Below are 13,839 nucleotides of genomic sequence, written 5' to 3' on the forward strand. Positions count from 1 at the left end.
TTCTGGGAATTTACCTCAAACGCACTTTGATAAATGGGCCCCTAAGACTACTGACTGCATGCTGTGCTGATGCCTTTTTGGACTGTCTTGACAATGACCCTCAAGGGTCGAAACGTCGACTTATGATACACCTGTTGAATCAATAAAGCCTTCATTTTACTTATACTGGTGAGTGCCCTCTTTTGGCCCAAGTGACCATAACTTTTTTATATATATATATATAATAGAACAAAAAAGCTGCGGCACTCCAAGATTAGTGAAATAAGTAATGCTGTATTTAAGCTGACGTTTCAAAGCCTTCAGGCCTTTTTATCAAGGCACATACAGTGTGTCAACAAACAGATACACATAAACGATCTTACCTTAAGTAGGCAAGGCACCACACTCGTCTGCTGCAGACCGGGGAGAGGGGCCCGTCACGTGTTCCGGGACGTCCCTGAAAGATGACGTCACAGCGCTGACGGGTTGCCATGGCAACCCGCTAGTTGCCGGAAGAGTCTCCCCGGTCTGCAAAAGCAGAACAGAGACACATCAAGAAGATTAGCATCTGAAAATACACATGGAGGGATATGTAGAATACACAAAAAACAGTACCTGAGGACTATGATAAAAGTAATTTTACAGGCACATATCTCCGTTGATATAACTAAACACAATAATACCCGCACTGATACTGCAAGTAATACTAGTCAAAAAAACGAGGGGAATCGTGAGAGACTCTCTAAACCTCCGAAGGGTAACAAACAACGGATCACACACAGACAAACACCCACACTATGCAACCATAAACATGGACACCAAATAGCAAAATATAGCTCCTAACAAGGACTCAATACAAGAGTATTATCATGATTATGGTTTAAGCATATTCCAATTAATTTTTTCATTAAGTCCCAGGGGGGCAATTGTGCCGAGTTGATGGATCCATCTAGTCTTCAGGAGCAAGAGTTTTCCAGTTCTGTCCCCTCCCCGAATAGACACCGGAACATGGTCAATGACCATGTGACAGAGAGAGGCTACCATGTGGCCCTGTTGCAAAAAGTGGCGTGCCACCGGCTGGTCAGAAGATCTTTTAGCCAACGCTGCTTTAATTGAGGATCTGTGTACCGCCATCCTTTCTCTCACAGTCCGCGTGGTTTGTCCTACGTAATAAAGGCCACACGGGCAGATAATGATGTAAATTACGAAAGATGATAGACAATTCAAGATAAAATTGATAATAAATCGTCTCTCATTATGAGGATGTTTAAAAGATTCACCGGTAATCATGTGGGAACACGTAGTGCAATGGAGACACTTGTAACATCCATTGGTCCTGTGAAGAAAAGATGGTCGGGATGGTTGTTGCTGAACTAAGTTCGTAATGTCTGTACGGACTACCATATCATGTATACTGCGGCCCCTGGTGTAACATGGCATAGGAACTTTATCTTTAAAGCACTGGAGGTCTTTGTCGGTTTTTATTATAGGCCACAGTGCTTTAGTAGCTCTTTGGACCACCGGGCTACTGGTCTGGAACTCCATTTTCCAAGGAATGGAATCTTTCTTATCTCTAACTGTGGGACGTAGTAAGATCTCACGTGGTATCCTTAAGACCTCTTCTTTAGCTTTGTGTAGGGAATGTAAATCATATCCCCTCACCAAAAACTTATCGATGATTTTATCGATTTCTACTGTCGATTGTTCCAAATCACTAGTGATACGGGCGACCCTCATCATCTGAGATTTTGGCAATCCACTTTTGAGGGGTTTAGGGTGGTGACTGCTAGCCAGGAGTAAGGTATTCTTGTCTGTAGGTTTACAGAACACTCCCGTCACAATGTTGCCCTTAATAATGGATACTTGAACGTCTAAGTAATTTAAGGACGATGAATTGTATTGAAACGTGAATTTAATAGGTGACTCAGCTGCATTAACCTCAGACATCAGTTGTAACAATGACTCCTCACCCCCCGTCCACAGAACAAACAGATCGTCAATGTATCGTGCATATAATAAAATGTGTTTCGATATAGCCGGATCGGAGAAAAACAACTTCTTTTCCTCCTGGAACATAAATATGTTCGCATTGGTCGGGGCGACATTACTCCCCATGGCGCAACCAGATAACTGTTGATAGAAGGACCCATTGTACATAAAGTAATTTCTGGTTAAAGTCAGTTCGAGAAGTTTCATAAATAAGTCGATATTAAGTCCAAAAGACTGTTGTTGAAGTACAAAATTACGCATAGCAGTTAAGCCTCCCAAGTGTGGTATAGATGTATAAAGGCTGCTGATGTCCATCGTGCAGATCAGTGTGTTCTCTGGCACTGTACTGATGGTTTTGAGCAGAAGCAAAAAGCTCGTCGTATCTTTGATATACATCGGTTGTCGCATCACTATTGGTTGGAGTACTGAGTCCAAAAATTTTGAAATCGGTTGGTACATCGATCCTTTTGCCGATATAATCGGTCGACCAGGGGGGCAAGTGAGATTTTTGTGAATTTTGGGAACCGTGTAGATGATGGGGACAATAGGAAAGTCCTCACTGAGTGCCCTCAGAAATGAGACCTTCTGTTTTGGCAACAGCCAGAACAGAGTCAAGTTCCTTCTTGAACTGTTGGGTGGGATCATGCCTCAAGCACTTATACGTGTTCTCGTCAGCTAATTGTCTCTCAAGTTCTTGGCGATATTGATCAATATTTTGTATAACAATCACTCCGCCTTTGTCGGCTGGGCGAATTATAATGTCACGATAGGAGCTAAGATCTTTGAGAGCAGATCTTTCTGCTTTGGACAAATTTGGAATCTGCTGTGTTGGAGTTTGTATGTACCTATGTACTGAATCATCGATCAGTCTCGTGAAGGTCTTGATGGATGCGTTCGATGAATGGGGATCAAAAGTAGACCTGCTCCTGCTTATCAAAAAAGAATCATGGAGTCCCTTTTCAGGCAATGATGTCTGGGATTGGAAGAATTCTTGAAGGCGAAGTTTCCTAGCCAAACGATGTAAATCGATATTCCAAGTAAACTCATTGAAAAAGTTTGTGGGTACAAATGTCAGCCCTTTATTAAGGACTTGTGTTTCAATGGGTGTTAAGGAACGGGATGACAGATTATAAATCAGGTTTTCTTTCGTGAGTTTGGACCTCTTCGTCCTTGCATTTTGGTGCCCCCGACGGGTGGGCGTCCTTTTGCCACTGGATCTGTTGGAACACTGATGGAGTCCCCTAAAGGGGCTGGCTGTGATTCTAAAGCCTCATCTGATCCTCTTGTCGCAAACTCACTATCACTATTTGAAGTATAGACTTGTCTGATCTTGTTCTCCCGTCGCTGACGCCATCCCTGTCGCGGTCTAAAAGACCCTTGCTGTAACGACCTTGGTTCGGTCCCCGTGAGCCATCTATACACCTTATTGTCTTCATAGTCATTGATGACTGTGGTACGTTTGTTCTTTTTAAACTTAGTCAATTCTTTCCTATGTTCGTCACACAGGGACTGTAGTTTGTGCCCTAATTCCATATTGCGCTCTTGTTGTAAGTCCGCTTTGAACTTATTCTCTAAAGGCTCTATTTTGTGTCTAGTGAGATTCAGCTCATGGCCAGATTCTTCAATCACGAGCAGCATGAGGTCCATGCTACATTTATTTAATACCCCCACCCATTTACGGCAAAAGTCTGGGTTGTAGCGGCCAATGGTGGGTGAGTTGCGGACCCTAAAGCCCCTGGGGATCATGAGATCACGATAATATTGAGAAAGAGAAATACCATGAAGCAGGTAGTCAATCTCCCGCTTTTTGAGTTTTAATAACTGATGGTATGTGTCTTCAATAGAGTCTGTGCTGTCCGCAATGGGCCATGTTTCTGTAAATAATATGTTGTTGGCCTCCTCATCGGTGAAACTGTGCAGGGAGCCCTTCATAGAAAAAATGACTCTGCATCCCGCAGAATCTTCAGATGTTGTTGCTGGTGGATGATATTCCATGTTGAAAGATGTGTCATAAAGTAGAAGCGTGTGCACTGAAATAAGTAGAACAGTGAAAACGAGTGCCTTGTCCCGGAAGGAAACACGTTCCAAAAATGCAAACTAGCAACAATGGACCGGCACTTCAGTATATAGACAGCGGCTACTTGGTTGCCTTCAGCAGTATAAAAGACAATAGAACAAAAAAGCTGCGGCACTCCAAGATTAGTGAAATAAGTAATGCTGTATTTAAGCCGACGTTTCAAAGCCTTCAGGCCTTTTTATCAAGGCACATACAGTGTGTCAACAAACAGATACACATAAACGATCTTACCTTAAGTAGGCAAGGCACCACACTCGTCTGCTGCAGACCGGGGAGAGGGGCCCGTCACGTGTTCCGGGACATCCCTGAAAGATGACGTCACAGCGCTGACGGGTTGCCATGGCAACCCGCTAGTTGCCGGAAGAGTCTCCCCGGTCTGCAAAAGCAGAACAGAGACACATCAAGAAGATTAGCATCTGAAAATACACATGGAGGGATATGTAGAATACACAAAAAACAGTACCTGAGGACTATGATAAAAGTAATTTTACAGGCACATATCTCCGTTGATATAACTAAACACAATAATACCCGCACTGATACTGCAAGTAATACTAGTCAAAAAAATGAGGGGAATCGTGAGAGACTCTCTAAACCTCCGAAGGGTAACAAACAACGGATCACACACAGACAAACACCCACACTATACAACCATAAACATGGACACCAAATAGCAAAATATAGCTCCTAACAAGGACTCAATACAAGAGTATTATCATGATTATGGTTTAAGCATATTCCAATTAATTTTTTCATTAAGTCCCAGGGGGGCAATTGTGCCGAGTTGATGGATCCATCTAGTCTCCAGGAGCAAGAGTTTTCCAGCTCTGTCCCCTCCCCGAATAGACACCGGAACATGGTCAATGACCATGTGACGGAGAGAGGCTACCGTGTGGCCCTGTTGCAAAAAGTGGCGTGCCACCGGCTGGTCAGAAGATCTGTTAGCCAACGCTGCTTTAATTGAGGATCTGTGTACTGCCATCCTTTCTCTCACAGTCCGCGTGGTTTGTCCTACGTAATAAAGGCCACACGGGCAGATAATGATGTAAATTACGAAAGATGATAGACAATTCAAGATTCCAAATTTGTCCAAAGCAGAAAGATCTGCTCTCAAAGATCTTAGCTCCTATCATGACATTATAATTCGCCCAGCCGACAAAGGCGGAGCGATTGTTATACAAAATATTGATCAATATCGCCAAGAACTTGAGAGACAATTAGCTGACGAGAACACGTATAAGTGCTTGAGGCATGATCCCACCCAACAGTTCAAGAAGGAACTTGACTCTGTTCTGGCTGTTGCCAAAACAGAAGGTCTCATTTCTGAGGGCACTCAGTGAGGACTTTCTTATTGTCCCCATCATCTACACGGTTCCCAAAATTCACAAAAATCTCACTTGCCCGCCTGGTCGACCAATTATATCGGCAAAAGGATCGATGTACCAACCGATTTCAAAATTTTTGGACTCAGTACTCCAACCGATAGTGATGCAACAACCGATGTATATCAAAGATACCACGAGCTTTTTGCTTCTGCTCAAAACCATCAGTACAGTGCCAGAGAACACACTGATCTGCACGATGGACATCAGCAGCCTTTATACATCTATACCACACTTGGGAGGCTTAACTGCTATGCGTAATTTTGTACTTCAACAACAGTCTTTTGGACTTAATATCGACTTATTTATGAAACTTCTCGAACTGACTTTAACCAGAAATTACTTTATGTACAATGGGTCCTTCTATCAACAGTTATCTGGTTGCGCCATGGGGAGTAATGTTGCCCCGACCAATGCGAACATATTTATGTTCCAGGAGGAAAAGAAGTTGTTTTTCTCCGATCCGGCTATATCGAAACACATTTTATTATATGCACGATACATTGACGATCTGTTTGTTCTGTGGACGGGGGGTGAGGAGTCATTGTTACAACTGATGTCTGAGGTTAATGCAGCTGAGTCACCTATTAAATTCACGTTTCAATACAATTCATCGTCCTTAAATTACTTACACGTTCAAGTGTCCATTATTAAGGGCAACATTGTGACGGGAGTGTTCTGTAAACCTACAGACAAGAATACCTTACTCCTGGCTAGCAGTCACCACCCTAAACCCCTCAAAAGTGGATTGCCAAAATCTCAGATGATGAGGGTCGCCCGTATCACTAGTGATTTGGAACAATCGACAGTAGAAATCGATAAAATCATCGATAAGTTTTTGGTGAGGGGATATGATTTACATTCCCTACACAAAGCTAAAGAAGAGGTCTTAAGGATACCACGTGAGATCTTACTACGTCCCACAGTTAGAGATAAGAAAGATTCCATTCCTTGGAAAATGGAGTTCCAGACCAGTAGCCCGGTGGTCCAAAGAGCTACTAAAGCACTGTGGCCTATAATAAAAACCGACAAAGACCTCCAGTGCTTTAAAGATAAAGTTCCTATGCCATGTTACACCAGGGGCCGCAGTATACGTGATATGGTAGTCCGTACAGACATTACGAACTTAGTTCAGCAACAACCATCCCGACCATCTTTTCTTCACAGGACCAATGGATGTTACAAGTGTCTCCATTGCACTACGTGTTCCCACATGATTACCGGTGAATCTTTTAAACATCCTCATAATGAGAGACAATTTAATATCAATTGTATCTTGAATTGTCTATCATCTTTCGTAATTTACATCATTATCTGCCCGTGTGGCCTTTATTACGTAGGACAAACCACGCGGACTGTGAGAGAAAGGATGGCGGTACACAGATCCTCAATTAAAGCAGCGTTGGCTAAAAGATCTTCTGACCAGCCGGTGGCACGCCACTTTTTGCAACAGGGCCACACGGTAGCCTCTCTCCGTCACATGGTCATTGACCATGTTCCGGTGTCTATTCGGGGAGGGGACAGAGCTGGAAAACTCTTGCTCCTGGAGACTACATGGATCCATCAACTCGGCACAATTGCCCCCCTGGGACTTAATGAAAAAATTAATTGGAATATGCTTAAACCATAATCATGATAATACTCTTGTATTGAGTCCTTGTTAGGAGCTATATTTTGCTATTTGGTGCCCATGTTTATGGTTGTATAGTGTGGGTGTTTGTCTGTGTGTGATCCGTTGTTTGTTACCCTTCGGAGGTTTAGAGAGTCTCTCACGATTCCCCTCGTTTTTTTGACTAGTATTACTTGCAGTATCAGTGCGGGTATTATTGTGTTTAGTTATATCAACGGAGATATGTGCCTGTAAAATTACTTTTATCATAGTCCTCAGGTACTGTTTTTTGTGTATTCTACATATCCCTCCATGTGTATTTTCAGATGCTAATCTTCTTGATGTGTCTCTGTTCTGCTTTTGCAGACCGGGGAGACTCTTCCGGCAACTAGCGGGTTGCCATGGCAACCCGTCAGCGCTGTGACGTCATCTTTCAGGGACGTCCCGGAACACGTGACGGGCCCCTCTCCCCGGTCTGCAGCAGACGAGTGTGGTGCCTTGCCTACTTAAGGTAAGATCGTTTATGTGTATCTGTTTGTTGACACACTGTATGTGCCTTGATAAAAAGGCCTGAAGGCTTTGAAACGTCAGCTTAAATACAGCATTACTTATTTCACTAATCTTGGAGTGCCGCAGCTTTTTTGTTCTATTGTCTTTTATACTGCTGAAGGCAACCAAGTAGCCGCTGTCTATATACTGAAGTGCCGGTCCATTAGTTGCTAGTTTATATATATATATATATATAAAAATCCACCAAAAAGTAGACGGCACTCAGGGATTTGCAAAACGAGTAATTTATATTCCATATAAGCCTTCATGTGTGTTGAGTAAGAACGTATTAGCTCAGCTTACAGATATTAATGTTACATATCCCTTGAAAATTGAGGACACGAGTTGCGAACTGTATAATATGTTGTTGTAATTACCTTGTACCACACTACATGTTATAATTGAAGGCTACAAATCATTCTGTGAATTATATATCATATAACATGTACATAGGTGTTACTGATTGGAATTTTCAGTAGATCTCTTTAATGGAGATTTGTTCATTTACATTATCATTTTCATATATATGTAAAAAAAATTTGATAGGGGTGTATAAGTCCATTCCTATTTTAATGAATACCAATAAAATTTAACTTTTAATAGATACCTATTTTCATATGTATAAGTGTGCCCCAAAGTGGAGTCTTTCTTTCTGTTTTCACTTTGTTTATATACCAATGATTCCAAGGGTGCGCCTTCTTTCCTGCTTAGATTTAGAATTAATTATTTGCACAGTTTCCATTATTCCTGTGCAATTAATCCATTTCCACATACCCCTTCCTTACTATACATGGCATCTGAAGACCCCCAGCAAATTCTGCCGCACATGCGGAGTCCCGGCATAGGAGTGAAGAGATGGTCTCTTCACCTTGAGCACATTGCAAAGACGGGCTTTCGAAGCCCCTGGCCCTGCATGTGCAACATGATAAATGCCGACGCCACCGTTGCATCCTGCAATGAGATCACGGGTGCGAATATCGTGCCCAGATCGCAATGCAAATGCGATTATTGATAAATGGGTCCCTAAGTGTAAAGTAGCACGATTAACATGTGACGAGTTGATTGGCCAAATGATCATACGTTGTGCTGGAGCACGTTTTTGTTCCAGGCGATGGGTGGAAAGGAGTGCTTCTTATCCAGTCCAACTAGGTGGTGCACGTGCCTTCAGAGCGCACAAGTAGTCCACATTTTGCCACTGCGCATGTGATTGAGGTACATTACTGTAGTCGCATGCTGCGAGTCTTTATTCGCAGCGCGATTGACAGGCAGGGGGCATTTGGGGGGAGGCAACGGGGAGTGTCAGCTAAAAATGCAGGCGTGTCTCAACCGTTTCGGGGGCATGTCACATCCTGTGTCTGCGATACCGTACGCAGTTAACATGGCTCCAGCGTCTCAGGTACGGCGGCCATTTTGAGTGACCACAGACTCACTCACGGAGTCGATGTTTGCATGATGTGCGTCCGAAGCTGAGTGTGTGTACGCAGTTGTGGGCAGCTGCGATGGCTCCAAGGGGGCGTCTCAGTACAAGTCCAGGCCACTGTTGCATTAGTTTATTTTCGCGTATCTGCGGATGCAAAAATCACAACTGTGGGAGCATTAGTGTACAACTATGAATCAGGCCATTTGGAATCTGCACCTATCTGGACTAGGGGCTGGCGCAAGTTTTGATGGTGCAACCGATGGTTGCGCCTAAAGGCGCACAAAGCGGGCTGGTTGCGACTGACGCCGCTCAAAGTAGGCATCCCAGTCCTTGCACATCCCTCTAATAAGCTTGTACACTAGGGACAGGCTTATACCAGCATTAGCATAAAGTCGCAGACGAAACTACGGCAAAGGTGCTAAAGCAGTTTTAGCATTGTGCGACTCAGAATCAGTACCATCGTTGGTGATTTGGCCGGACAGTGTCATGCTTGCAAACGTCTGCACAGAGGAGTCACAGACCTCGCACTTGTGCAACAGCAGATGATACGGTGCTGAATGACCACTGCATTAACCTCACTTTGTAGGCTGCATACTAAGTGGTATATTTACTAAGGTGCGTGTTTTTAGAAGTGGGGATGTTGCACATAGCAACCAATCATCAGCTTATACTTAACAATTATCTAGTACCTTCTAGAAGATAATAGCTAGAATCTGATTGGTTGCTATTGGCAACATCTCCACTGGTGCTGAATAATAGGATTTCCAGCAGCTGGAATGGGATGATTACAGCAGTGTATAAAAGCAAGACTAACTACCCAAGTGGTAACTCGTTCATTTTTATGCAGCGAACGACCAACGATGCACGTTCCCGCAATGACGATAAAGGTATCTATGGTCGTCCATACATGCAGGCCAACTTGGACGATTTCATCCAGATTTGCCTGGTCAGAGATGTGGCAGGATGACTTAACTGATATCATAGATATCTGTCAGTGTGTACACCCAATATCGTTTGTCCTGCACTACAGAACGTTCAAGGGAAATCGTTCAGCGATATCGTTCACTTAACAGATTGTACCGTGTGTATGCACCTTTACAGGGCTGAATTGTCTTCAGGGGACCCAGGGAAGCGGAGCCCTCCCCCTCTTAGCAGCGCCCGCTTGACTGTGCCCCCTACCCTGGCATCGCCGTGAGTCAGCAGCAGCACAGGTACTACCTACACTCCTGCAGCTGGATCAGACTGCAAAGCCTCCACTCAGGCTGCGCAGGGACAGATTCTGCTCATCTCCAGCCTATGCTGCCAGCAGTAGAGCCTCAACCGCTGCTGCTGTCGGCGTAAGGTTGGGGACGAGCAGTATTCTCCCTGGACAGCAGAGCCAGAGCTCAGTTTGGGCTCCCTGAGAGAGGGGTGGCTGGGGGTACGCCCCCTGAGTCTTCCCCCCTTTATCCAGCTCTAAAGTGTTATTTTCTTTTTGCTGGATAGTATAGTTCTGGAGCTGAAGAATCTAGGTAAAAACACTATTGATACTCAGACACAGAGGAGTGCACGGAGCAGGTTCTTTTAGTGGCAGGCTGATGGGTGATTCACCGCATAAAGTTGGGTACACACGTAAAGATTTTCTGGCCAACCAGCCAACTAGTTGATTGGTTGGAATAAAAATCTGGTAACGTATGGGAGTAACTGATGATCAGAAAACAGATGAGAATGGTCGGTCAGACAAGTTTGTTAAATGTTTGATCTAAACAATTTGTTCAAACAACAGTTTTTGTCCATTTTTCAGCATTTGGGAGCAAATTGCTGATTGTCATTTGCTTTCATACATTACCAGATTTTCATTCCAACCTATCAACTAGTTGGATGGTTGGACAGAAAATCTTTACGTGTGTATGCAGCTTTAGTCATCAGTGCTGGAGGTTAGTGGAAACACCTGAGAGAGGGGTTATGTCATATCTAGCATGAAGGTGAACACAGTTAGGTTCAGTTAAGGATACCTTTGGGTAGACCAGCAATCAGTGGCCTGCTGAGTGTTGAAGGCAGGCCCGTGTTGTCCATGACTGTTAATACTGACACCACCATCCAATACAGAGATATTACTATAGCGACTGCCAAACAATATAAAGGACATCTTAGCAAGTGCCATACAATATAAAGAGCATGTTAGTGACTGCTACGCAGTACAAAATATCTACTTTATTACAAAACAAACCTGTTGTATATACAGGTTGAGTCTCCCATATCCAAATATTATGAAATACGGAATCATTTTGGCATGAGTGAGATAATGAAACCTTTGATTTTTGATGGTTCAATGTACACAAACTCTGTCAAAGGCACAAATTATAAAAAATATTGTATAAAATTACCTTCAGGCTTTGTGTATAAGGTGTATATGAAACATAAATGAAATTCATTTCGGTACACAAAACTTTGCTTGAGCCACAAAATTATTGAAATTATTGTATAAAATGACCTGCAGGCTGTGTATAAGGTGTATATAACACATAAATGCATTCTGTGTCTATATTGGGGTCCCATTCCCAAGATATCTCATTATGGTATGCAATTATTACAAAATACAGAATATTGCGTTATCCAAAATACCCCTGGTCCTAAGCATTTTGGATATGGGAGACTCAACCTGTACGCTTAATTCTCAGACCAGTTGCGGCTCTGCTTACCCACGGGGGCTATAAGACCTCTGTCACAACATTTTGCAAACTGAGGGCCCCAGAGATGTACGCAATGCTGACATTTACGCAGTTGAGCAATTATCGGTGGTCTGCACGTGTCCAAGTTGAGCTGCAACTTAAGTTACATTACGGTTCCACGGTCACAGCGACTATTTTCCCACAGTGTGACTGACATTCAGGGAGCATTTGGGAGATTTAACAGGTGAATGGCGGCAAAAAAAACGCAGGCGTGTCGCTATAGTTTTCAGGGTGTGTCAGAGACTACGATCCCGTACGCAGAAAACATGGCTCCGGTGCCTTAGTTCCCGAGGTCATTCTGCGTGTCCGTAGGGTTACTCAGAAGGACGATCAGCGAAGGATGTGCAAGCGTTGCTTCATCTTTGTACGCAGACGTTTGGATTTGCGAAGCCGGCGGTGAGCGTCTCAATACAAATCCCAGCGTCTGTGACATTTGCATATCCTCGTCCATATACACATGCATCAGCGAGGGCATTAGCGTCCATCTCTGAATCAGGCCCCATCAAGGTACACCAGTGTGAAATCAGGATGGGGCCAAAATGGATGGGACCAAGAGTGTAATAAAAGAGTCACCTAGCACGAATCCATGTGTCACACTGCAAAGAGGTAGCGGAATCTCTGTAGACCGCGCTATACCAGACAATGAAGACGTTTAAACTCTTCATTGAGGTGAGGGAGCCTTGTAGATATTGGGGACGTAACAGACTCCTCTGCTCCATCAGCCCCACCACCTTCCTCTCTCCCCCCACAGGCACGTTCCCTTCCTCCTTTACACGGCCTCATCTCACAGTGCTAACGAAGCCATCTCTGGGATCAGCTCTGAAATTTCTAATGTATTTATTATACCCCTATTAGTTCAATAGAATAATATATATATTATATGGTTGAAGAACATTTTATATATAACAGCCGACAATTAAATAAATACATCAATTACACACATTTTAAGTGGGCCCACAAGTCACAATCTCTCTATACCTTGACATAAAAACGTTATACAAACAGCCTTTAAATCTGCTAACACACAAATAATTTTCCGGCAGCAGAGAAGCATCCACTCTCTATGGATTTTAAACAGATACAATTGTAGAAAAACTAATATTGATACATAGTGTCAAATCTATTACTGCCTAAAAATCTCTGCAGGACTACGTCTGAATCATAATAGTCTGAAATACCATACTGCCTACAATACACTTGGGCAGCAAAAAAGGCTTATTATTGGGTCTTTGTTACAAATGTATTAGAATTGTGACTGCTAACAGTTTGAAACAACATATTGCAGAGATTTTTAGGCAGTAATAGTTTTGACACTATGTATCAATATTAGTTTTTCTACAATTGTATCTGTTTAAAATCCATAGAGAGTGGATGCTTCTCTGCTGCAGGAAAATTATTTGTGTGTTAGCAGATTTAAAGGCTGTTTGTATAACGTTTTTATGTCAAGGTATAGAGAGATTGTGACTTGTGGGCCCACTTTTTATGTGTGTAATTGATGTATTTATTTAATTGTCGGCCGTTATATATATTATATGGTTGAAAAACATTTTATATATATTATTCTATTGAACTAATAGGGGTATAATAGATATATTAGAAATTTCAGAGCTGATCCAGCGCTTTCTTTATCTTTTTTGTATCTTTTATGTCATATAAATGCAGTTTGAGTAGACTGCTTATCTAGAGAGCAGCAGGTTCAGCTTTATAATTTAGATCAGCGCCAAGTATATATAATTTTTTATCTCTGGGATCAGCCTCGCTTTCTGATTACTGCCATAGTTCCCCCTGTACCTCCAAACTTCTTGAGTGACCTGTAAACCAGCACCACCCACACCACTTCCTCTCCCGTCACTCCCATTCTCAGTAATCTGGCTGCCGCCTCTAGCATTCCACAGCGTGCCCTCCCAATAGTGATCAATGATGTAACGTCTACAGACCACGTCTCCATACATCTCCTCCTGGTCGTCTCTGTTACATTTCACACGGTAGCTCACCCTTTTCCTCCTGCACACCCGTCACTCCCATTCTCAGCAATCCGGCTGCCGCCTCCAGCATTCCACAGCGTCCCCTCCCAATAATGATCAATGCTCTAATGTCTACAGGCCACGTCTCCATACAGGTCC

The sequence above is a fragment of the Taudactylus pleione genome, unplaced genomic scaffold, assembly GCF_031769625.1.
Source record: "Taudactylus pleione unplaced genomic scaffold, aTauple2 ptg000061l, whole genome shotgun sequence".
In the NCBI taxonomy this organism is placed as follows: Eukaryota; Metazoa; Chordata; class Amphibia; order Anura; family Myobatrachidae; genus Taudactylus; species Taudactylus pleione.